Source organism: Panthera onca, chromosome A1 (genome assembly GCF_046562875.1).
Source record: "Panthera onca isolate mPanOnc1 chromosome A1, mPanOnc1 haplotype 2, whole genome shotgun sequence".
NCBI lineage: Eukaryota > Metazoa > Chordata > Mammalia > Carnivora > Felidae > Panthera > Panthera onca.
Genome location: NC_138339.1, coordinates 208969647 through 208997482, shown reverse-complemented (window position 1 = coordinate 208997482; position 27836 = coordinate 208969647). Strand labels below are relative to the sequence as shown.

At 35.3% G+C, this 27836-nt stretch overlaps 1 long non-coding RNA gene across 1 annotated transcript in view; it reads left to right on the top strand.

Annotated features, from left to right (window-relative positions):
- The first annotated feature begins 12796 nt into the window (after positions 1-12796).
- LOC132680294 (uncharacterized) overlaps positions 12797-27836 on the top strand; it is a 53091-nt gene continuing 38051 nt past the window's right edge. The window contains exon 1 of the long non-coding RNA XR_009610616.2: positions 12797-12883. This is a non-coding gene — a long non-coding RNA (uncharacterized LOC132680294). The remainder of the gene's footprint in view (positions 12884-27836) is intronic.

Genomic DNA, 27836 nt, shown 5'->3' with positions numbered 1-27836 from the left:
TCCGTGCTGAGCATGGAGCTTGCTTGGGATGTTTTCTCTCTTTCCCTCTCGCTCTTTCTCTCCCTCTGCCCCTCTCCTCCAACCGCATTCTCTCTCTCTCTCACTAAACATAAAAAAAAAAATTAAAAAATACTATTATTTTAAAGATTCTATGTTGATGAATATAAAATTTTTCTTTTATGATATTTTATAATAGTATAATTTATTCTGAAATGAACATACTAGTTAACTACCAATTCAGTGCATGCATTAATATAGCAGTGATATGAATATTTAGAAATGAAATTACTTAATTTTAGGAAGTAATACCAAGTTTACCTCAACAAGAGCTTAAACCAGTTTGCATTGCCATGAAGTCTTATGAAAATTACCTTGCCATTTCTCTACATTAAAACTTCGTAACCTCTGCAATACAACATGTAGAAGAGATAAATCATTGTCATTTAACTTTGTGTTTATTTTTATGAATGAGGTGATAATTTTATAAGCCGTTATAAGCTAGTCATCTATTTCCTATGAATAGCCTATTACTGCCATGTGTACATTTTCCATTGGAGTGTTGATTGCTTTACATGTTTGTAAATATTTCTTAAGCATTAAATGCATTTTCTGTCTACCTTTCCAGTGTGCTATTAGCTATGATTTTTTAGCATAATTCTACATTAAAATTTTTCATTATAAATTTCATTGCATTATGGTAAGAGTACACAGAAATTCCTCAAATTTCTTGTATGAAAACTATTAAACATGATAAAATAGTTTTCTTGAATTTGTTTAAATATTTTTTGTTTATCATAATATGTTGATGGTGTTTAGTGGGAGTTTTTGCAATGGAACTCTTTAGTTTTCAGTTTTCTTTAAACCAACACATGAAATAAATATGTTTCTTTCTCCAGCTGGGTTAAGTATCCCTACTTGTGTGCTTCAACAGCATATTGTGCAAAAATCTTGTATTAGGAAACTAACATTATAAAGACTCTTATTTTTCTCCAGTACTTTGTTCCCTACAATGTTCTGAAATAGAGAGGACAGACTTTAAAAAAATTTTTTTTAATATTTATTTATTTTTGAGGAAAACAGAGACAGAGGATGAGCAGGGGAAGAGCAGAGATAGAGGGAGGCACAGAACCCAAAGCAGGCTCCAGGCTCTGAGCTGTCAGCACAGAGCTTAACGTGGGGCTTGAACTCACAAACTGTGAGATCACGACCTGAGCCGAAGTCAGACGCTTAACCGATTGAGCCACCCAGATGCCCTGGAGGACAGACTGTTTTGACTCAAGAATTCTAGCTTTTATTTGACTTCATGATATGTTCAGTTTCAAAGAAAATACAATACTGGTGTTAAAATTACACCAAAGTTATATTTGGAATAAGGATTAACATGCCCACCCCCAAAGCCTCTGACCTCATTCCCCAGGTTTCTTTCCATTGTTCTCTTGGCTCCAGCCACTCCTGTCTTCTTGATTTTCCCCAAAAACGTGCCAAATTAACTCTCACTCTGGAGCACCTGGTCTTAATGTTATCTCTGTTTGAATGATTTGAACAAAATGCTCATGTTGCTTGTGTCCTCACTTCATTCAGGCCTCTGCTCAAACATTACCTCATCAGTGAGGTCTTCTCCAACAATCTTTCTTAAGCATCCTTCAATCTATCATTTTTTTTTATCAATAATCCTGCTTTACTCATCATCACCAACATATAATTTCTTAAATGTGTGGTTGTTCCACTACAACATAAGCTCTACAAGAGTTTCACTTGCTTTGTAATCTTTTGCTTCCCCTAGATCAATGCCCACCCTATGAGTTGGTAACATGAATGAATCAATAATGCATCAGTGATAGAGGAGGGATGTTCAACAAATGCTAGTCGGTATCCCAAGCTAAATACTTCAGTACTTACATAAATGAATATTTAATTCTGGATGGAAAGTTTATTACAGTCAAAATTATATTACCCACATAGCATAGATAATTTAAAGCAATCAGAAATATTTTCAGTACCTCCTAATACCTGTATAGAAAGCATCATAAAGTTCTGGAATCATAAGAGTAAATAAGGCACAGTTCCTATATTTAAGAAATTTGCAATATAAGGAAATAGATGAAAAATGTGAGTGTATATTCCAAACTGTGTAAAAGCTCATGCCTGACAGCAGTGTTTTTGAGGTCTGACATTATGATTTCTTTTCATATTCAATTTCTGTTCCAAGTCTAGTATCAAGAAACCTTACATTGTTGAATTATGCTTGTTCCTTATTTGTTGGTATCCTTCTTATTTTTTGATATGGGGGACTACACCTACCTTTAACCTCCCACCAAAGGCTATTTTCTCTGCCAAGTAATCTGCCTACGTAGAGGAAATTAAAATTCTTATTTCATGCCTACTACACCAGTTATTTCTGCCTACTTATATCCAGATTATTTTAAATATAAAATAAGTAAGTTGTTGTTCTGAATGTTTGAATCTGGATATTTTTTTTACTCTCAGGCCTTGTTATTAGGCCAAATCTTTCAAAGTGCATTTTGGAAATAAGATGAAACATAGGCAACATTTTACTTTCCAAACTATCAGTTATTTGTTTATATTGAAATAAGTATAAAATTATCTGGTTTCCTCTCCAACTCACCCACCTTTAAGGGCAGCATTTATTATAATGCAAATTGATACTGTTGAGATATATCTTTTCATCTTTATGAAATGAAAATCATTAAGTATTCATTTTGTAAAATGCAGTATCTCTCTGCCAGTCGTTCATGTTGTACCAGTGCTAGGCTACTAACACTGCTTTATTTACTATAATTGAATTTCTCTAGAATAGCAAGCTGTTAGGACTATTAAGTGCCCAATCAGAAACTTCCCATATGTCTCAATTAAAATGTGGCAGCTACACAAGATAGATAAACATGCATGCCTTTAAGCCATATGAAACTCTTAAGATTTTGCTGTCAAAAGATTAAAAAATCTAACTCTTTATGAAAAATACGTATCTATATATTTTATTATTCCAAAATTTTCATGATTATCTCATTTATCTTCCTGAAGTAAAGCCAATTCAAGACTAGTAGGGTTAGAGATCTATCTTTTATCAATTGTTCCTAGTGATTTTTAAAAGTTCTATATGTTGGGGGGGGCGCATGGGTGGCTCAGTCGGTTAAGCGTCTGACTCTTGATTTTGGTTGAGGTCATGATGTCACAGTTCATGGGTTTGAGCCCTGCTTCAGGCTCTGTGCTGACAATGTGGAGCTGCTTGGGATTCTCTCTCCCTCTTTCTCTGCCCCTCCCCTGCTCACACATGCTCTCTCTCTCTCTCTCTCTCTGAAAATAAACATTTTTTAAAGCTTTATATGTTGGAATTAAGTTATAATTATGACTCATTATAATAATATCAAGTATTAAATAGAAATTTTATGTGATATTTATCTGTTAGTTCTTAGAGTTTATTTGATTGTTTTAAGAATCAAAGCAGTTACCCTGTGCAGCAAATGTAGTTTTCACTGTTTGATTTTTAGATTTTTAAAAATTACCTATCTTTCTATCAGCGTTAAATCTTTATTTATTTTCTAATAAAACAGAATTTTCTGGTGAACAAAAACTGATTTGATATAGATTGGATATAAGTGTGAATGTGGGTGTCTATGTATGTATGCACACACTCGTTATTTATTTAGCCTTTTCGTATATCTAATTTTCAAATAGATCTATTTACTTTTATTATGTGCATTAATAGTTGCATGTAGAATGACTATGATCAATTTTTCTAACATTAAAATTTACATAAGAATTTGTTCTGCTCTTTTTGAAAATCAAATCTGACTGCCACATTCAGAGACCCAGTTGCTGGTGTATAATAAAAATACATTAAAATAAAATTCACAACCTTTAGTGGTCACAATCACTGTACACAAAATTAGAATTTTTGGCAATTTTATTTGTGCAGGAACTAAGAAAATAGGCATTTAGAGACACTTGGTCGGAATGTGTCCATAGGGGCATATTTTTGTTCAGTCTATAGATTCATGTTGCAGAATTTAATCATAAATATCTCTAACCTAATGCATATTTAATCTGTGAAGTACTTGGCATGTGGTTGTACTTTTAAAATTCTAGGAATCTCAAAGTTACAAGAATATCAAAATATCTGTGTGGGAGAGTTTCTTGGTTCTGTATCTAGGCATTGCCTCATTTAGTTTTATCCTCACCAGTAAGAACAGCAGATAACAGTCTATTATGTGATATGATGAAAAGAAAATCTCCTGTCTGTCATGGCACTTATTGCATTTTCTCTATGTTGTGTCCTTTAACCTTTTACAATATTTTTTCCCCCTCAAACCTACCTTGAATTTGGAAAATGTACGTTTGTCAGGGATTATCCCATCTTGAAAACAAATGTATGCTTCCCCCAATAGTTCCTTGACCACTGTACTATTTTCTCCACCATTGTTGAAAACCTAAAATACTTTTTATTCCTTTTTGATTAGTTTATTAATACCAATTTAACATTACGTGTTGAGATATATGTCATACATTTATTTTAAAAATCCATTGTATACATGCTGTGTGCCAGTTTCTAAGGCACTGGGTAGTGTATGTTAGCAAATATGTAATTCCCCTGTGGAGTTTGCAGTAAAGTTTAGAAGAGGGCAGGTAAGAAAGCAAATAGGTGAAGTACTGGAGACAAAAAGCAAGAAGAAGCAGTAGGTTATGTTATTTAGACTGGCATCACTGTCTTTGAAGAGAAGATGTTTCAATCAAAACCAGAGAGATCACAGTTATCAGCCTATGCAAAAAGCAAAAGAAATGCAGCTCCAGGCAGAAGGAATAGCATGAGTAAGAAGGTCTTGAAACAGGAAAGAATGCATTTACTATCTGCTTTTTACACTCAAATAAAATCTCAGTATGAGCAAGAACCACAAGGATTCCATGCACCACTGACCTCAGCCTAGTGCCGTTACCTATGAGGCATTCAATAAATATTTGCTGAACGAATTTTATATAAATTATTAAATACTTTAGGGGCGCCTGGGTGGCTCAGTCGGTTAAGCATCTGACTCTTGGTTTCAGCTCAGGTCATGATCTCATGGTTTCGTGAGTTTGAGCCCCACATCAGACTCTGCTCTGACAGTGAGGAGCCTGTTTGGGATTCTCTGTCTCCTTCTCACTCTCTGCCCCTCCCCCACTTGCACTGTCTCTGTCTCTCTCAAAAGAAATAAATAAACTTAAAAAATTTTAAATGAATTATGAACTACTTAATGCTCATCAGCATAAAAACATTTGGAAAGAATAAACATTTTTAGAATTAGGAAGAAATACTTATATAAGGGCCATTGTTCTTTTTTTAAAATTTTGCACCTTGAATTGAGTAAACTATGTTCTTAACTTCATCATAATTGTCGTATTGGTCTGTAAAATAACCTCTTGCATACCTGTATATTTATGGATGTATACTTACTAATTACATTTTTTACACCATTCTTCTTATAAGCAATCATTTTAATGTGTTGTGTCTCAGTATTACTTATGTTACTGCAAATTGGGTATTATTCTTTTGAAATTAATTTTAATTTTCATGGATAGTGTGCTAATATAGGACTCATTCTGCTCTTTACCAGCTTAGTGTACATTTTAAACAGATCATTCAAGTATTGTTGATGTATGGTACACTGCTATATATTTGAACTGTACAATTGAATAAGCATATCATTTACCTCCCAAAGTTTTTCCTTATGTGCCACTGTCATCCATTAGTCCCTATTCTGTTCTGCCATTCCTAGGCATTGATCTGCTTTCTGTCACGGAGTAGTTTGCATTTTCTAGAACTTTCTTTAAATGGAATCACACAGTATGATGATTTGTATGATTGTATGAGGCCATTTGTTTCTGACTACTTTCATTCAACAAAATTATTTTGTATACATATCATTGTATGCATCTCTAGCCCATTCCTTCCATTGCTAATAACATTCAATAGGATGGATATACTGCAATTTGTTTATTCATTCCACTATTAGTGATCACTTGAGTTATTTCCAGTTTTTGTTAATACAACTAAGTTTGTGTGTGTACAGATGCTTTTATTTTTCTTCAGTAATTTCTGAAAACAAAATCCTGTTTCTCTTAACAACCTGTAATGTCTCTCTGTCTATACAAGGCCAGCCCATACCCAGAGCAGGTGCACGGCAAGGTAGAAGAGCACTGTCATTCTCTGCTTACCTCTATACAGTTTGCTTTGCTTCTTTTTGTAATTCAGTCCATCAAGATTTCCTTGGATCTAATGTTCTTTCCTAGTTGCATAAAAAACCTATGATTTTTGTTTTGTTGTACTTTTGGTTACAACATGAAAGCAGATGTCTTACACAATTGTAAAAGCATCTGGTCTTGGAGCTTTGAATGCAGTTTTAATTTCTTTAATACCTATTGGTCTATACAAATGTTTTATTGTTTCTTGTCCAAATTATCAAATTGATTAATTTATGCAGGAAGTATCATGTTGAATGCTTCTTATATGTGCAAATTTTATTTACCAGGATTTAGTTATATAACACCAGTTCCCACAGTTCGAATTTCAGTTATGGTATATAATTGGTACATTAACTTCATGCATAAAGCATGAACTTTGCTGCTTGCTCCTCAATTTATATATCATTGCATAAGTAATATACATAATACTATTTGTAATCAATCATCACTTTTTCCCCCAAATCTATTAGTGATTGGTACATTTATTCATTTCTCAAACAGACAGCAAAATATGTGGTTGTGTTACCTTCTTGCCTTCCAGTGATAAACCCAAGTGACATTTTACAAAACAGACATTGAACAAAGGAGTTAATACGTATAAGTGCAGTAAAAACATGGAAAATGACAGTGCTAAAAGTGAAATTTAAATTGAATATAAATGGAATCATTCTAAAAGAAATCACTGACCTTGGGGATATTGATAGTGTCACTCTTCCAGAGATTAGAGATGCAGGCACAGGAATTTAATGAAAATTAAATTAATCTACATAAATGAGGAAAGTGATTGTGACAAAAAACATGAAGATGTCTTAGAAGTAGCACCATAGAAAACTTCATATTAGCAGAAGTCTCAGAGATATTCCACAACATTGAAAATGCAAAGGATGAAATGTTAGAATCTGATCCAAACTTACAAATGAACATAACAGGGACACCTGGGTGGCTCAGTGGGTTAAGTGTCTGACTTTGACTCAGGTCATGGTCTCGCGGTTCGAGAGTTCCAGCCCATGTTGGGCTCCATGCTGACAGCTCAGAGCCTGGAGCCTGCTTCGGAATCTGTGTCTCTCTCTCTGTCTCCCTGCCCCTCCCCCTTTCGTGCTCTGTCTCTGTCTCTCAAAAATAAATAAACATTGAAAACAATTTTTAAAAAAATGAGCATAACAATTTGCCAAAGTAAGGAAAAAATGTTCTCCCACATTGTAAATTATTGAATGAGTATTAGAAGGTAATCAATGATCAAAGTTCCTGTCATAACTTTTTTTTTCTGTCATAACTTTTTACAAATAAAATACTTTATATCTCAATGTATTTTAAATTACAGTGAACTAAAATATATTAATTTTTCTATTTAAAAAATTTTCTGCATATTAATAATTGACCATAGAGAATTTTAAATTTTTTAATGATACTTTGAAAGGTCATAGAACTATGGTTAATTTCCCCCTGATTCCTCAGCTTGCTTTGCATGGTTTCAGCTTGCAGTCATTTTTATGGTCTTGCACTGTTATGTAAAGTGAGCACTGTCCCTGTTTGTTCAACACAAAGTTATTTTTTTAAATCTCAGTTGTCTGTAGCTATTTTTTATTTTGTCTGTATTTCATTTCTTGCATCGTTTTATCCGATAATTATTTTCAGATCTCCACCTTTTTCTTTGTAAAGAATCAACTGCTAGTTTTGTTTATATTCTCTATTTTTCTTGTTTTCAATTTCCATTAGTTCGATTTTTTTATCATTTCTTTTTTTCTTTTTCCCCCTATGAGTTTTAACTGTTATCTTTCTGACAATTTTTAGAATTATTCCTATAACTCATTTGCTTTCAGTTTTTATTTTTAATAAAACACCTATCAAAATGACTCTCATCTAGTAGAAGTTTAATGAGTACTTTGTTTGCATATTAATTAAATTATTAAATATTTCCGTGCTCTTTGCCTATTCCTTCTTCTTTTTTAACTAAAGTGAGTGAAACCCCAAAGTTGGGGATCTTTATAAAGTCACAGTGAGTCTTAAGAAAAGTTAGGAAATATGTTTTATTAATGTCTGCGACACTGTGTAATATTAAGACAGTCATATCAATCTTTGGATCTTAGTTTTTTTGCAATTTAATCTAAATGACTTCGTAGTATAATCTCTCTACCTCTGAACTGACATGATTAGCTTTGGGTCAAAAACTGTGCTACATTATTTAACCACAAATAAATTTTTCATAGTTACATAGTAGTATTAATTCCTCTGAAACATACAAATGATTCCTTAGGTTTATTACTCTTTCATTCTTGATGCTAATACATATATCAGCAATCTTTAATATTCTCTTAATGCCTACATATGTTAGGAAAATGCTTTAAAAATTAGAAGGACTCTCCATTTACAGGTTTGCGGTCAGGAATTAGTGAAAAAAATAGAAAGCATTTAAGGTATTTTCCATGAAAGGAATTCAATACAGGGGACTTAAAAGTATAAGGATAGACAGAGGAACCATGGTACTATTCACAAGTGAGGATGCTACTTCTGCTGCCGTATTCACAGCAGCAGCTCTGCCTCGAGATGTCCGAAGAGCCTGCAATGCTGAGTCTGGATACTTTTAAATGCTCACTTCTCATGGCCTTGTTACCAGCTGAAACAGCATCAAGATGGCTCCCGCTCCACATCTGCCTTCTGAAAGTCAAAAACGTGAATTCATTTCATTTATTTCTAGAACCTTTGCTGCAGCAGAGACTAAGAAATGTAGTTTTTATCTTCTCCATCATCTCTAAATAGCAAAAACTGAAATGATGAGACTTAGTATATCTAGTACATAGTTATTTCTAACAAGGTTGTCAAACAGATGTCTTAGGTGGAGGTTTTATTTCATTATATATTGGCAATTTTTTTTAAAAATCCCAGTGGGCATCTCTTAAAACAACATCAACAACAGCAAAAAATGAAATAGGTCTGAAGGAGACTAAAAGAGGAAAAAACTGCCTCAGTGAATAGATTAACATATCAAATTTAAATATATATATATTCATATATATATATTCATATATATATATATATATATGAATTATACAGATCACTGTGCTTTTCAGGTGATTGACAGCCAGTGATTTTAAGCTCAAGTGTAATACTTCATAGTGTTATGCACAAAACTCTAGTGGCTGGATGCAGCTCAGAATTTAGTACTTAGAGCTTGTATCAATAGAAATGTCACTGAAAGGATTTTTACTGGATCTTACTTTAACTCATCTAATATGATTAGAATTTGAAAGAGAAGATTTGTAATTTTCTCAACTAGATCAGTTATTTATAGTAGCGTATTTTTTTTTTTAACACACACACAAAGCTTTAAACATAATCTGAATAATCAGTGGGCATTATGTTTTGGGTTTTGGAACTGGGAGCATAGCCAATTGGGGTGGAATTTTAATAACTGCTTTGCTACTTTTACTGTTTACTTTAAGCAAATTTTTTCATAAAAAGAGCTGGATTGACAGTCTCAGAGATCAAAGTCCTCTTTTTATCAACTGAACAGATAGAGCACAGGGAGTAAAAATTTCCCATCTGCCCAAACCACTGCTCTGGAGATTTTACCTATAAAGAATGAGAGGATTTTTCAAGCTCTTTGCTTTGTCTTTCTCTTGAGAGGATTCCTCATTCAGTGGCACTTACACAGGCAAAATGTTTTTTGAATTAACAATGCTACATAGATTTCATTTGCTTTAGGCATTCTTTCCACTACTACTTAACATATTATATTTGGAAATTATTTTAGAACCTACTGTATATTTTAAACTTAATATGTTTACAAGCTTGTATTGCCATTTTACTAATTAATAAATTGAGTCAAGAAAATTAAGTTACTTCTCTAAAATCACAAGACAGATTAATAGCAGTGCTTGAGTAAATATAGATTCTGATCGTATAATGCAACAATAAGCAAGAGAATTGACCATGGATTTGTAGGACCCTTTGCTTATAAACCACATTTAATTTGATCACCTAAACCACTATAATAAGAGCCCCACTGAAGGTGAATCAGAAAAGAAACTTTCAAAAGCTCTAAGGAAACATGTTATATATTTTACATATATTATATTGTATTATTTAACAAACATGTGAAATGTCTGGTGTTGTAATTTTTTAGGAAGCACATCTCTGAAATTAGAATCTATCTTACCAACTGTTCCTTTGTCACATTTATTTGTTAGCATCTATTCTTTTTTGATGATAAGTAAAGCATCCCTTGCAACAAATGGTGTTTTAGATTAGATGAAATATAACAACTACTATCTTTATAGATGAGGGAAATGAAGATTAGAGAAAGGGAAGTTAAGGTTTTTTTCAGCAATTTTTGCAAATTACTAAATCATGTAACCTGAATCTAAATCCAGGCTAATGTAATTCTCAGACCCACCCCTTTAGAACTATGATGTTTCAACATGGAGTACTGTAACTAATAATAAATGCAAAGTAGAACGGGAGAAGCTCCAAAGATGTGTAATTATCTCACTAACATGCTGTAGATGAGGTTGCCTGAGTCCAGGCAAACAGACCAAAATCTTAAATCTGAAATACCGGCAAAGTCTACACAATCATTAAAGGCATATGTGTTTTTGAAGAGATTTTCTCCATTGATCAATGTATACTTGAGTCAGGGGTTTACCATTTAAAACTTCGCACTGATAATTTCAGGGTAAAAGGTTAGACTATGGTTTTTCAGCATTTATGATATACATAGTAATTATTATTCTGAAAAACAACTTAGGGATGATGGGTAAATGCTCTGCTAAGTCTTCTGTACTTGGCAGTGTTTCTGTATAATTTCAAAGACACCATACTGAACAAGTCCTAGTCATAAAATAAGGGAGGATGGACGATAGTGAGCACAAGAGATGCAAGGCATCCTAAACTCTATACAATGAAAATACAATGAAAATCAAATTTTAAATATGGTTATTTCCACTCTAAGGAATAATACTAAAAGAGGTAATGCATTGAATACAATGATACAAAGAAATGAGAAGTCTGAGACTGCACATATTTTATTGTTTGTGAAACTCAGATTCATTCTATCCCTGTCAGAAGAAGGTCATCATCTCCATGAAGGCAAGGGTAGTGTTATTTTAATTCCCACTGTGACTCTAATTCTCGCTGTAACTCAACCCCCAGCAGAATGCCTGTCACAGTTGTTGTTACTCAGTTTAGTTATCTAATGGAATAATTTATCTGGAAAGATAATTTTGAAACTCCAATATTATGCATATAAAGTATGCAGGTTATCAAGTAACAGGTAACAAACATTTGCAGCATCCTTTGGAACAAACAACCCTCTTGATGGCAGACAGTTTTAGGTGTCAGTCCCAGTGGCAATGAAAATACCCGTGGTTTATACCCATCGTTTAAATGTGAAGTTCTGTTGAGACAAAGGCATATCTAAATAAGTTCTTGTTCAACTAATGTTCATTGAGCTCCTAATAGGTGACAGGCACATTGCCAGGTTTTGTTGATACAGAACATATACTCTTACAGAGCACACACATGTGCAGACCAAATATAAAATTTACAATCTAATGGAGGATTAAACACTCTGTCTTTTTTTTTTTTTTTTTTTGTTCTCTCCTGTTTGTGGATTGAATGTCAGGGGACCAAGATGGGGCTGTGCACCTGGTTTTTCTGTTTTTCTGTTTTTTGTTGTTTTTTTTTTTTCCAGCTGTGAGGGGGGTACCTACACTTAGTGTGGTGCAGGACCGGTTGGGCATGAAGTGCAGAGTTAAGGTGTTGGGAGGGAGCTAGGGGGCAGAAGGACATTCAGAGGGAGGGAGGCATAGGACATTGCACAGTGGTCCTTTCTAGGTGATCAGGAATGCTAAGTGGCGCTGAGGCTGGCGCAGACGTGCTCACTCCCTTCCCCTCAAGTTCCCAAGAGCTTGCTCACAGTCAACCAGAGTGTGGGTTGGCAATGTCCCAGAGAAGCTGACGCATTGCCACTCCTTGTCTTCCCTAACCCCTGTTGTAGGCCAAGGAGCCCGTACAGACGGGTGGAAGGGGGTGGGGTGGGGGCTATTCTTCCCTCCGTTGGGGCTTAGCCTGTGAACAGAACCTGGCTCAGACAAGGCCTGCAGCGGTGCCATAAATAGTCACATCGTGAGTTCCCAGTGCTTGGCGACTGAGGAACATGGCTGGACCCAGGGCAGCATTGTGCGCGGGGAGCGGGCACAGAGCCTCAGGCTCTGGCGGGAATGTGAGGCTGCTGAGGCCTCCCGCGGGAAGTCCTCCCTGGTCAGGCGGGAGGAAAATAGGAAGGGAGGGGACAGACAGGACCAATGGGGGTAGGCGGGCGGGGCGCCCTCTACTGAAAGCCCCTCCCTTCACCAGCTCCTCTGTTCCCACTTCCGGCCCCCACCCTCAGCTGCCGTAAAGCTTAAAGCGAGGGGACTGGCTGGAACTTCCCCGGCGTCCCTTGCGCGGCGGCGGCAGCCACGTGACTACCCGCCAGGCCTCCTGGAGCTCCTCGTCGCTTGCTGACTCGAGTGCGGCTCCCCGGGAAGACACCAGGGGTGGGGTCTGTCGCGCTCCTGGACCTCACGTTCGGCTATCAGCTGCCATAGGTCAGGTGGCACAATGAACGTGCTGGAATACGAGGAAATTAACCCTACAAGTTAACCAGGTAATGCTTTTTTGAGATAAAATTTTGCCTAGTGATTTTAAAGACAGGCTTCTGTTCCTGAAGCATGCCGAGGGATATTTTCACTGGGTGTAGGATTCTGGGCTGACAATTCTCTGAGCACTTGAAAATTCTTGCGCCACTTCCTTTTGACTTCCATTTTTTCTTATGAATAATAGCCACAGTATTTCTAATGGTTTTCCCCCTATAAGCAAGGTGATGACTTTCACCAGATTTTTTTTTCCCTTTTCTAGTTTTCTGCCTTGTTAGGCTGTACTCTTCCTTGTTTGTTTTTTTTGTTTGTTTGTTTGTTTTTGTTTTTGTTTCAACCTAGAGAGAGAGCAGGCCTGTGTTGCTTGTGTGTAGGTCTGTACTCGTCATTTCTGGGTTGTGGCTTCTTCGGCTCCTAGTTTTGCATATGTGACACAGAAAGAAATCCCCCCAAACTCACAATCCCATAGCTACTCTGTCTCAGGCTGCCTTGATGGTCTGCTTTATTCTTTCCACTTTCAAGAGTTGTTTTGTTTTGTTTTGTTTTGTTTTAGTATAATCACTGTTGTTCACAGTTGTATTTAGCAAGAGGGAGTAGTAAAAAGTATATCTACTTTACCATGCTAGAAGTGGTAGGGGTTGTTGTCATTACTGATACTATTATTGTTTTGGTTTTTATCTCTCAGTGAATGCTTTTTGAATTATTCCCTATTTGATGAACTACTAGTGATGCACTAAGTTGAAACTTTTTGCCTATTTCTTGACTGTATTTTTAACTTAGCACTTTCTTATTTACGGTTGTGTAAACTTTGATGGAATTAATGCACTTCAAAATTAAGTATCAAATGAAGAAAAAAATATCAAAGTCAAAAAGGTGGCTTTGTGCCCATTTTTCTAGATTATTTTTTAGCAATTTGATAGGTCAGAATGTATTTCTACTGTATACCTTCAAAACTTATGTATATGCTAGACAACATTTCTTTCTTTTTTCAGAGATACTTTTAAAACTTTATTTAAAATACTTTATATAACAATTTGGGGTATTAGTTTTCATGGGAATCTCTTACATTTTATTTTCTATTTGTTAATTTAGATACAATATTTATCTGCTGTGTTATATTTATAATAGAAAGCATGCTATAACAGAAGAAGCACTACCATGAAAGTTAGGAAAATGAGGTCCTGATCCAATTTTACCAGCAGTTCAATACCTGAGTATCTGTCATGAACACAGCTCTACACATTAATGGTTCTTAAGCCTCTTCACTTTTAAAACGATATGTATAAACTGGGTGATCATTAAGATTATGTTCAGATCCAAGATTCTACAGTTTTGTGAATGAATCATTCTAATTTTTTGTGCCATATTTATTTGACCTTGTAAGTATTCTCACTTTTGACAAGAAAACCTTCAGAAGCCATGGCAAAATTGACATCAAGGAAATTTGATCGAAAATGACAGCAAAATTAACAAAGTGTCATTATTTTATTTTTGATTATTATAAAAATTTTAAGTGTTTATTTATTTTGAGAGGGAGCACACAAATGCATGCAACGGGGGAGGGACAGAGAGAGAGGGAGGGAGAGAATCCCAAGCAGGCTCCACACTGTCAGCACACAGCTCAATGCTGGGGCTCTGTCTCATGAACTGTGAGATCATGACCTGAGCTGAGATCAAGAGAGAGTCGCTTAACCGACTGAACCACCCAGGTGCCCCTAAAGTAAAATTCTTTTACAAGCCTGAAAAATTCTGCATTGACTGTATTTCTGAATCATGAAGAAAAATCAGCGATCTATTAACTCCAACTGTTTTTGTAAACTATTTCTGTCTGCCTTTGTCAAGTTTGCAGGCAATTTTCATTGGGAATTTTCCTTTGACTTATATATTTTATATTCTTACTTTAAGTACTTTTATTATTCTGGAAAAGTGTCTAAGCAGTTTTTTTGAAGTGTCATTTTTATGTGACTTTTGATATACAGTGAAGAATTTTTTTCCAGCACATCTTATGTTTCCATCATTGCCAAGTGCAGTGAATTAATGTATTTGAAATCCTGTTTATTAGAGTACCCCACTTAGGCCTTAGCTATACACAAATGTTTTAATTCTGATTTTCCTTTTCTTCTCAAATATAGAAATACATTTCTAACAGTAGACACTTTCTTATCCAGTTACATTTACTTTGTTGTGTAGAGTATATCTGTTTATCTTTGAAGAGAATGTATCTTACTGTTTGTCACAAATTTTTAAAAAAATGAAATCAGATTTAGGAAAAGCAATATGTTTGTGTGATTTCATATAATTAAATCATTAGGCCAATACTTATTGTTCCTTCCTATCTTCTTATAGTGTGCCAAAAAATACAAAGTAATTTTTAAACTACAGAACAAAATTGATTGACTTTATTTACATATATCCTTTATCTGCAGGTTTTGCATTACTAAACCATTTTGAAATCTGATAAAGAGACTTACAGTGAAAAATTATTTCAATAATTTAACAAATATTTATTTATTATATACCATGTTCCAATCCTAGACTAGATGCCAGGGACACCGTTGATGTAGACAACATAAGTTGTCAAGAATATACAGAGAAGATGGCGTGCCTGGGTGACTCAGTCTGTTAAGTGTCTGACTTGATTTCGGAACAGGTCATGATCTTGTGGTTTGTGAGTTCCAGTCCCATGTGGGGTTCTGTGTTGATGACTCAGAACCTGGATCCTGCTTTGGATTCTGTGTGTGTGTCTCTCTCTCGGCCCTTCCCCTGCTCTCTCTCTCTCATAAATACATAAACTTTAAAAGAAAAGAGGAAGAAACAGAGAAGAAGACCTAAATTAGTTGGATGTTTCTGAGGGAGGTAGTGAACAGGGAGCCTTCCAGGGAGAGCCAAAATATGTTAAGACTTGAAGAGTAAATTGGAATTATTCAAATATGGAAAATAGAGTGGAAGGTGGTAAATCCATGCCTGTCACTTTCCTCTTTTGTAGCAAGATGTCATCCTCGAGATCCTGGGTATCAGAAATTTACAGGAGTGACTCTTTTTTCACTGCTTATAACCAAGCCACTGTTCCATCGCTCTTTCCTAATAATTACTCTTTCTGCAAAATAGTTAACATGGGACATGCCAATCTCTCGCCTACCTCACTGTCATTATCCACTTATCTATAAGACACTTCTTCATATGCTCTGGTACATCTAAGTACTATACAGCTGACAATTACATTCTCTATCTCTGTGCTATCATCTTTTTGGAACTTAAGGATTAGTAAATGTTCTTGTGCTGCCCTTACTAAACTTTATTCTCAGAGTTATTACTCTCCTACTATACTCAACTGTGGCCAGAACCTTTCTCTCTTCAAAGTATAAATCTTAATTTTTTAACTGTTTTATTTATTTTTGAGAGAGAAGACAGAGGGTGAGTGAGGAGGGGTAGAGAGAGAGAGAGAGAGACAGAATCTGAAGTAGGCTCCAGGCCCCAAACTGTCAGCACAGAGCCCGGCATGGGGCTTGAACTCACAAACTGTGAAATCATGACCTGAGCCTAAGTTGGATGCTTAACCAACTGAGCCACCCAGATGCCCAAAATATTAATTTTTAAAATTGACTAAATTGTCATTTGACTTCAACAACAATCACAATTATATAACTCTTTTGTAATTAGGATTTCTCTTCACTTGACTTGCTTTCATTCCTATGTTATAAATAATGAACAGTGTTATTATAGGCATCCTTAATGAAGGAATTGTCCCTGTGATAGGTCTATCAGTTCCAGGGATTTAGATCTTTGGTGCTGAAGATAATGCACATTTCTGTTGAAAATAGCAGAGAGAATGTGAAGAATCTTAAGTACAACAGGCAGATCCTTAGAAAGTATGTTTCAGGTGTATATTGAAAAAGTGAAATGTTACCATCAAGTCTAAAGGAAAGGTGCCAGGTAAAAATAAGTGCTACAGCAAGGTGTTAATGTATGAACATACAGTGAACACAGTGGAGGCTATTATCTTAAGAGACATAAGAAGAATTTCAAGCGTTCATGTGAAACCAAACTGAAGTGTCCTTGATTCATTTTTAGTTGATTTCAGTCCAAGATATATAAGAGTATTGGGAAGTCTAAAATTTTAGGTTTGGGTCAAACAGTAGGTTTTCTGAGCATTTGATTTTACCGACTCACCCTCTCAATCTCATGGATTGATAACCAGGTTTGCTTGGTATTTCTAGAAAAATTGATGAGTGACAATTGAATCCACTCCAAACTCATGTTCTCTAGCCCATACAGTAGTTTTCTTTAAAAATAAATGATCCTAATTTTTCCACTCATTTTACTTCGAGCTTATAATTTCTCAGTCAAAAAAATCACTTTCTTCTCATGTATCCAGTATATCTTACATTTTTACCCAGCATTTCTTCATCTCCTCTAACCTTTAAAGATGACATAGAAATTCTTACTTCCATTACATTTACCTCTTCTGCCAAGCCATGATATATAGGTATTCCTCAGTCTCCACTTAGCTTTTCTCTTTTCTTTATAATATTCTGTAGCAAATTTATATAAACTGATGGATAGCTGTTCACTTCTAAATATATGTGTAGACTCCTATATTTTAAAATTTGATCCTATTTTGACTTTCAGATTCTCTCTTCCAATATGTTCCTGGCCATCTCCATGTGGATATCACACTATTACCTAAGGCTAAACAATGTATACTACTATTTTTTTAAGTTTTCCTTCCCCAAATTTGTTCTGTCTACTATATGTCCTATGTCAAATTAATAAAATCAGTACCTTCCCAAAAAACAGTTCAGACAATTTAAGATTATCCTCAACGCATCTCTTTTGATTAATCCAATGACTTTCAAACTTGAGTGAGCATCAGAATTATGTGAATGGTGGGCTCTACCTTTAAAATAGAGTGCTGGGCTCCACTTTTAGAGTTTTGATTCAGTAGGTTTGTACCAATGCCCAAGAGTAGGCATTTCCAAAACGTTCCCAAGTGATGCTGATGCCACTGGTCCAGGAACCACAGTTTGAGAATCAGTGCTTTAAACTCTTTTAAGAAGTAGTCATCATGATGTTGTTAAGTTTGCTAATGACATTTTTGTAACTCTCCATTGCCTACAAAATAAAGTTGAAATTACACACACACACACACACACACACACACACACACACACGGTGAAGGGAGTGGATATTAAGTCCTTTGGCAATCAGATTTAATTATATTCTGTTATATTTTGTTGCTCTCAAATATCATATGATCCACCATCCAAAAAACATTTTGATCCTTGAACAGGTGATTGTTTCATACATTTGTTTTGGAGAAATTCTCTAGATCTAACTTAAAACAAACAGAAAACAAAACCATATATGTTAGTGCTTCAACTGTCTTGAATTTTAACTCTCAATTTCCATTTGTATTTTTAGACTTTTCTACCTGGTTGTCGTGTCTGCAGCTCATTCTTAGCAACTTTGCCAAAAGTATCATCTATAATTTGTTCATCCCCCTTTTTTCCCCCCTCTTATAGTACCTCCTATCTATTTTTTTTAACAAATATTTATTATTAATCTTAGGACATCAATGAATGCCTATTGAATTGAAAAAATAATAGGTACTTCTTCCATGCAGCTTTACCACTTTAGCTTTCATTGTAAGTACTGTATATTACAAGGTGTTTCCCTAGATGAGTAAAATTGTTACCCTCATTTGGCTAGGGAACTGTTTTTTACCCACTGATAATCATTTAAAATCCTCTCAGAGGAGTAAATGACCCTGCAGTCTTTATAAATCTCTTTTGTAATAAACAACTAGTTAATGTTAATTTTTAATATTCATACTTAAGTAGGAAGGTACTTTCCTACACAAACAGGGGCAAAATGAACTGATACATACATTGTGCTCATTCCACAAGCATAAACTTCTCTAAAGCATGGGACCTTAGGAAACATTCTATTATCAAAGCACATGGTTACACACCAAGAAATCTAAACCATGAATACAAATCGTTCTGATGAAGGAAATCATTGATCTTAACACTAATTAGCAATATGTTCTCCAGGAAGGAAATCACTCTTGAGAGGTTTAACAAATGGTAATATGGATGAGCTATTCACAGGCTGGTTCCACAGAATGGTCCACTTCCAGATGCAAACACCCTTGCTTTTTTCCCCCTCCAGCAGATTCTTCTCAAGTTCCTGATATTAAAAGTAGTTTCATCTTCAGTTTTATCCTCTAGAATGGACATGATCTTGCTTTTATTTCCCCTCTCAATTGCCTTTTATTAAACAAATAAAAATAAACATTTTGTGTGCTACTTTTCTACAGGAATGGTTCTTTTGAGTACCTTTCGTACCTCTCCAGTTTTGTTTCTGACTTCTGTTAGTTTCTCTCTAGCTTCCTTTACGTAAGCTGCCTCATATATAGGATCTTATAAATGTCAAGGACATAAACTACTTGAATGTCTTTGAACTCCCTCAGAACCTCCTTTACTATAGTTGCTCCCTGATTGTTAAGCTAACTTTTGATTGATCTGTTTTTCTCTCTCTTTTAAACTGCCTCCTCCTCTGCTAGTCACTACCCCTGTTTACCCACTCAGCTACTTACTCTCTTTTGCTTTAAACTCCTTTTTATTAGGACTCATGCAGACTCTGCCATGCCCTCATGCTGTCTTTCTGTAGCTGGCCTCTCAGAGCTTTAGATTATTGATCATTCTGCAGATGTGAAATTAAGCTGAAATTCCTCTGCTTTACTTCTGGTGTTACTCATGTTAGGTTTGAATTCAGTATTTCTGAACATGTTACACTTTTTAGAAAGTAGTAACTCCCTTAGTTGATGGATTATTTATTAGTAACTAATAAAGACCACACAATTTAAGAACTACAATGGCTCTGAGTGTATGGATGTATCATTTAAAGAGGAGGAAAACTGAGGCTCAGAAACTGTTAAGTGATTTGAAGTGGGTTTAAGTAGTATGTTAGTAAAAAGCTAGGGAGAAAAATCAGGTTTTCTAACTCTTAGAGAGTTTCTAGTTTACCGTAAATAACTTATCCATCTCTATCTATCTGTATCCCTATCTATCTATCTATCTATCTATCTATCCATCTATCCATCTATCCATCTATCCATCTAAAAACCATGAGATCATGACCTGAACTGAAATCAAGAGTTGGAAACTTAACTGACTGAGCCGCCCAGGCACCCCAATAGCCAGTATTATTTGATGGCATAAATACTTAAAGCTTTTATATCTGTACTATTAAACAATCATTGTTTAAATAGAAGAAATAGAAAAATACTTTATTTACTCAGATTTTGGTATTATTTCTCCAATAGTCCTGTGAGATGTTAGGAATTGTATTTTCACTCTCAAGTAGTATCTCAAAACAGACACTAATAATAGTAGGTTGCCAATATTTGTACAAGGTGCTCTAAATGATTTTTCTTTTAATTTTATCTTTTGGTACCTTTAATCTCTTTGTAAGCCAGAAAAGTCAACTGATAATTTCCCTGAAATAGCACAAATGTTTTGTTTCACATTTATTTTCACAATTCCCCTTCATTGCTTAGAAAAATCTTGATCTAAGCTGCTTGAAATGGAAAATTAGTTCTAGAAATTGTCTAATAGTGAAAGAATAAGTATTTTAAAAACAGATATTGCTGTATAGGGTCCAGTTGGTTTTCAGATCTTGAAGTCCCCATCTTGTAACAGTTGGATTCATTTAGCTTTTACCTTGAAGATCTAAGTCAGGCCCATTTCTAAGGCCAATACTGATTTAAGAGATAAAAAAACAAAATTGGGACTCACAAATAAGTATATTTTCTACTATAACTTTTGATTAAAGGACCATTTTTGCTATTGAGAATTTTCTTTGATTTTAAAACCAATACCCCTTTGGTTCTCCAGGACTAATAAATGCCTCCCTGTAACTGTGTTCTTTTTTTGATTATTTGCCTTTCCACATCTCTGGGACTGAATCTCTGAATCATTCTAGCTAATTTGTTAAGGATTCAATTCACATCCTCTTGCTTCAGCTACCCCTAAGATTACAATTTTCTAGTTTGTATTTCAGATATTTCTGGGGCACCTGGGTCGCCCAATTGCTTGAGCGTCTGACTCTTGATTTCGGGTTATGATCCCAGGGTTGTGGGGTCAAGCCTTGCTGCGGACTGAGCATAGAGCCTGCTTAAGATTCTCTCTCTCCCTCTTTCCCTCTCTTCCTTTCTCCCTCTCTTCCTTTCTCCCTCTCTTCCTCTCTCCCTCTCTCTCTCCCCCTCCCTTCCTCTCTCTCTCCCCCTCCCTCTCTCTCTCCCCCTCCCTCTCTCTCTCCCCCTCCCTCTCTCTCTCCCCCTCCCTCTCTCTCTCCCCCTCCCTCTCTCTCTCCCCCTCCCTCTCTCTCTCCCCCTCCCTCTCTCTCTCCCCCTCCCTCTATCTCTCCCCCTCCCTCTATCTCCCCCTCCCTCTATCTCTCCCTCCCTCTATCTCTCCCTCCATCTCTCCCTCCCTCCATCTCTCCCTCCCTCTCTCTCCTTCTCCTCTCTCTCTCTCCTTCTCCTCTCTCTCTCTCCTTCTCCTCTCTCTCTCTCCTTCTCCTCTCTCTCTCTCCCTCCCCCTCTCTCTCCCTCCCCCTCTCTCCCTCTCTCCCTCTCCTTCCCTCTCCTCCCTCTGCCCCTCTACCCCTCTACCCCTCTACCCCACTCACGCTCTCTCTCTAAAATAAATTTTCAAATAATGTTAAAATATTTCTGTGTGAGGAATTTCAAAATCTGTACCTATTGGTGAAACTCTAAGATGGTAGTGGCACGGCTGTTGACATTTACCATGCCCAGAAACAGTGCTTTATGTTGGGATGGACTTCCTACCAGCTTATTTGATTGGAGTAACTCCTTCCAAGTTTGAAAAACTAGCCCTTTTAATTTCCCCATCTCTTTAAACTTAAATGGGATCTAGCAAGAACATATTTGTTATAAAATGTACCATGTAATTTTGAATTATGTTTTTAAATTAGTGCTATTTTTAAAGTCTATTCTGCTTTTTTATGGCCACCCTGCCATTAGATGGATTAAAAATATAATTTAAAAAATTTAGTGCTTTTTTTTTTTTTGAAAGTTTATTTATTTATTTTTAGAGAGAGTGAAAGTGGGAGAGGAGCAGAGAGAGAGGGAGAATTCCAAGTAGGCTCCATGTGGTTAGCGCAGGCTAGTCCCCTACACGGGGCTTGAACTCATGAAACTGTGAGATCATGACCTAAGCCCATGACGCTTAACAGACTGAGCCACCCAGGCACCCCAAAAAAGTTAGTGTTTTTAAATGTAAGATATCAAATCTAAAAGTAACTTATGTTTATATAACTACATTTGCATTTATCCATAACATTGTTAGAATATAGTGTTATTTTTATAGGTGTACATTTTCGCTTTCATCGGGTATTAAAGAATTATAGAATCATTACTAATAAATTTGAAACTCACAATTGTAATTTCAATTAAAAATTGTGGTTTGGCATCACTTATTTAATTTAAATAATTGGAAAGGAACAGAATATATTTTATTTTGTTTTAAAAATAGATTGATTTGTACAAAGATGAGAAATAAGAAGTGCCCTCATTTATATTTAACCAGTGAATGTTTGTCAAATTGTAGCCACTCTTCCAGCATAGTCAGCATCATGTAAGAACTTGTTAGAATGCAAGGACCCCAGACCTACTGAATTAGAATTTGGTCCTGGACCCCAGCAATGTGTCTTAACAAGTCTTCCAGGTGATTATGATGCAGTGCAATTTGAGAACTACATAATAAATGAGTTTTAACAAGAAAAGTTAGCTATTCTCAAATAGTAAGAACCAATGGATAGCTCATTTTGAATGCACAATTGAGTTTACAGAAAACAAAATAAAAACAAGAGTGAAAAAAAGTGAGTTTATCATTATTTTTCATGAAAAATCCTTCAGAAACTCCAAAAATGTGTTTATTTTTTGTGAAGTTTTTAGAATGAACTAATAATTGTAATGAAATTCATGATGGTAATTTGAGTTTTGGATTTCATATGATATTCAGTGCTTACTGACTACCATGACTTCAATCATTGGGTCAGGTTACACATAATTATCAATGGCCAGTTTTACTATTCACATGTAAATGTACAAAATTTAAAAGTCATGGAAATGAGTGTTTAGCAATTGGCTTCTCAATGAAGAATTTGAAATGTGATTTATTTTCTTGGCTTTGTTAGCAATGAATATATTAGCCCTGCTCTAATAAAACTCACGTTTCCCTTCTGTGCTTACTGAATGAGCTTTTCAAAAGGCAGAGATCTAGAGTTTTGCTTAGTAAACAAGAATCAACAGACTTCTAACAGGTGTTATTGCCAGCCTGATATTCGAGTATCATAGGGGAACAATTTAGAAACACATTAGTGAAAGCAAATGTGTGGAAACTATAATTCGAATTTATTATCTTTTGTGGCTAGTTTTCAAGAAATTCATATCTTTTGAGGATAATTTTATAATTTGCCTTCAAACTTGTACATAAGCCTGTTTCTCTTAGGTCTGATATTAGTAGGTTCAGTGAAATCCCAATAAAGGACAGATGTTTTTAATTCAATGCCTATCACAATAAATTGTTAAGAGCAGTTATTAGAACTGATCATGAAACTGATCAAAACCTTCATGAGCAATGGAAAAAAATTGCAATGACAGACTCCCTAGTATAGGAATCTCATTTTTACTTAGCAGATACTTATTGGCCATGTTCTAAATGCTAGAACTGTGTTTTCAGTATGCAGTTCCCATAAGGGCAGCATCAGCATCACCTGGAAACTTATTCAAACTGATAAACCCATAGGTACACAACTCTAGACCTGTTGAATGGAAAACTCTGAGGATGGGCCCAGCATTATGTGCTTGTTAAAATTGCCTCCAGATGGTTCTAAAACACATTAAGTTTCAGAACTACTGTCCCAGAGCTAAATATTATATTAGTAACTGAGTATACTTAAATAGAAAGATACGAAAGAAGGGAGGAAGGGAAGGAGGTAGAGAGGGATCAGTGAAAGATAAATGGATAGTTTAACTACTATTCCTACTTGTAATTTATTCATGGTCTAGTCGTGAAAACAGCTAGACTGGCAACACATGTAAGTTTATGGGCTTCAAGAAGGACATGTACCCGGTATTCTGAGAACACTGTGGGACTGGTTCATATGTTAGAGCCCGCAGAGAAAGCTATACTTGAATGAAAACTTGTGAAGGGGGGTTGCTAAATAGGTTTTAGGTACCGCCCTGTCTCTGACTTTTTTCACGGTGTGTCTCTCTTCTTTTCTGCCTCAGGTTTAGATTCTTTTTTCCATATTGGATTTGGAAAATAAACTATAATTACTATTTAGTACTGAAAAGAGTGTTGTGAACATTAGAATAGTAATAAATATAATCATTGGCAGTTGGTTGTGGTATTTTTATGTTTCAAAACATAGGCTCTTACATCTTTTAAAGAGAATAATTATAGTTTTGCTTTGCCAAATAAGAACGGCATGGCAAGATTGACTGGTTTCCTCTAGGTTTTAGGGCTAACAAAAGGTGGGACTTAATATCCACTCTTTCACCACGATCCCTAGGGTCTTCCCTTCATCAGTATACTTTGTTTTCTCTGCAAAACTAAAACTAAGCTCAGATTCACTCAAATTTTGACCACCAAGGGGGAGTTTTGTCTCTGTGTTAAAAGAGTGCAACACAAATAAAATATTACACACAAAAATTTTTTAAGTAAGGGTAAAGATAAAAATAAAATAACATCATTAAATATATATGTAGAGACAAAATAATTTGTACAGCCCAGTATTTCTCTTTATCAAACAGATCAATATAAAATATGTGGAATTTTCAGTCTAATTCTTAGTTGTTGTTTTTTTTAAAGAGTTTATTTTTAAGTGGTCTCTACACACAATGTGGAGCTCGAACTCACAACCCTGAGATGAAGAGTTGAATGCTGACTCAGTCAGCATTCAGATACTGACTGAGTCATCCAGGTACCCCTGTAGTTCTAAATAGCTAAGTGATAGGAAGATTATTTATGTCTTTTATAATGCTGAACAGGCGCTCCTAGTTAAATCCTGAGTTTTGACCTTATTAAGCCTTTAACCTCTTAGTCTTTGAAATGAAACCTAGCAAGTTAAAAGAAAACCAACATCTGCAAAAGCCTAACAACTGTATTTCCCCATTAGTCCAAAATCAGGCGTTCAAATAATTTTCACATAAAGTACAAAGAAAGCTTATTTTTATATTTTTACTTTAGTATGGAATGGTTACGAAATTAATGATGACAAATATTTCCATGTACTCTTTAATACACTTTGCAATAATACTGATCAATGAATTGATTGCCCTCCTCTTTTCCCAGTATGTATTACATTAGCTACTTATTTTAAACTTTAAATTAGATGGACAGAATAGACAGAATTTGAGGTTCTAACTATGCAGTTTACCTTGAAGTCGTCAACAATGCTATTTTGTCAAAATTAAAGTTTGCTTGCCAGAAAATTGAAACAAATTTTGAAAATTGAATGGTTTTCTCTAATTTCATGAACATCAACATTATGGATACTTATTTAGTATGTGTTTATTTTATAGGTATTGTATATATTGAATAAATACATGGGTTCCATTCAATTCAGCTTAGGATTTTACATTGGTAGTAGCCAATACTGTTACTACTACTACTTTTAATCAGCTACTGAGTCAAAGAAGATGTTAAAACAATAATTTTCAAAACCTCTTTATTTTGCAGTATCTAACCGTTTTATTGTTGTAACTCTAAGTTACTGCTATGTTTTGCTGAAATTAAGATATTTTTTAATGACATTTTCACATCTAGAATAAAAATAGAAGTTGAAAATCAGTAAGAATTTTTGAAGAAAAATACTGTCCTCATCAATGTGCGTAAACATGTCACAGATGAATGTACAAGTGTGTGTGTGTGGGGGGGGGGGGAGATTGTTATCACCTCTAACACTAGTTAGAAATTAATGAAATCTTGAACATTTTCTAGAAGTTATTGAACTCTAGGAAAACAATGTTATCTCTGACATCTGCAATACTGATATCTGAAGATAAACAATGAAAAGATTGCTGGTTTTCTATGGTAAAATTGAAAATCTTGATAATTGTGCAATTTTTTAGACTTAAAAACACATTGTGTTTTTTTTTTATTTCAAGAACCAATCCTTTTAAAGCCTGGACTTGTCCTTTTCTAAATATATTTTGCTTAAGTCTTCCTTTCAAAATGACCATTTCCATGTATTAAATTTACATTATTTCCTATTACAAATGAAACAGTAAGAAACAAACAAAATTTCATAAGCTTAATTTCATTGCTTTCTTATTATAGTGAGTTGAATAATGTCCCCTCAAAATATATGTCAGTCTGGGAGCTTAGAATGTGACCTATTTGCTGTAAGCGTCTTTACAGGTATAATTAAGGTAAGGATCTTGAGAAGAAATCATCCTGAATTTGGGTGGGCCCTTAACAAAACGATGAGTGTCCTTATGAGAGATAGAAAAGGAGTAGACACAGACACACATGGGAGAAGTTCATGTGAATATGAAGGTAGCTAATGGAATGATGAATCTATGAATGGAGGAATGTCAAAGATTGACAATAGTCATCAGACAAGACTCATCAGAGGCATGAATAGATTTTCCCTCAGAGCCTCCAAAAGGATTCAACTCTATAGACACCTTGGGCAGACTTCTGTGAGAGGATATATTTCTGTTGTTTTAAGCTACCGAATTTGTAGTAGTTTGTTACGGCAGCCCAAGGAAACTAAGCCACTTGTCATGAATGATAGATCAGTACTTCTTTTTAAAATTTCTTTGTCCATCTTCCACTGGCCACAAATACATTTCATTGAATGTAAATTGAAGTCGTGTCACTTGTACATTAGAAAAGCTTACCAGAATCTCTGTTACAAAAATATTGCTGGGGAGTCTTAACCACTACCTTTAGAATCAAGTGGATTCCATTGGATCAGACAAAATTCAGTGGAAAATGGAAACCATATTAGATGTGTTAAGCAGGAAGAGATCTTAACAGGGGCTTTAGATGCTCATAAAACTGTTAGGAGGGTTGAGGCAGTAGGTTCTAGTCTCTAGAACTGCCTTGAATACCTCCTAGTGTAATTCAACAATAATCTACTGAGGGAGCTAATACTCTGAGGCAACCTCTTAGGTTATGACTAAAGCAAAAGCTTCACCATTATAACACTTCCATTTTAATATCAAGGAAGTTGGAGAACGGAGACCCATACTTTTAGTTCAAGGAGCTTATGTCAAATAGCTTCCTAGTAGCCATAGCTAAAAACCTTGGCCTGCTTCTGCCTTTTTAATCAATTATGAATACATCTAGCTGGCAAAACCAACGTCACCTCCAGAATTATAGCTTCCAGAAATTACATAAAATGCATATTTCAGCTTCCAAACCTCCTGACAGTTAGAAGGGCCCCACATTTGGTTCAATATTCTGCTGTTGCCCTCTTGAAATTCTTAATAATGATTTAATAAGGAGCCCATACTTTCATTTTTTGTTACTCCCCCCAAATTATATAGCTGGTTCTGTCAGCCCTGTACAGAGCTCTGACATTTTACCAGGTCCTAATATTACAAGGACATTTGTTAGGGTTTTGCTTTTGTGGCTTGCCTCTCTAAATTCCAATTCCCAGGATTCTATTGTTTGTTCCCTTAGCTCCTTGGTAATGACTCTTGACTGACACACAGTGTGTTGCATCTTCCCAGATTCCTTGACTTGGAGCTTTGCCAGCACCCACTTCTAATATCCCACTTGCTCCCACTTGCTCCTAATATCCCAAGACTTCTACTCTTCGCTTATAGCCACATTCTCCCAATACTGAAAATTTCCTGCCCATTCAGATTTTCTCTTCTCTCTTATACTCAGCTTTACTTGAAATTAATCCTGACTTGGC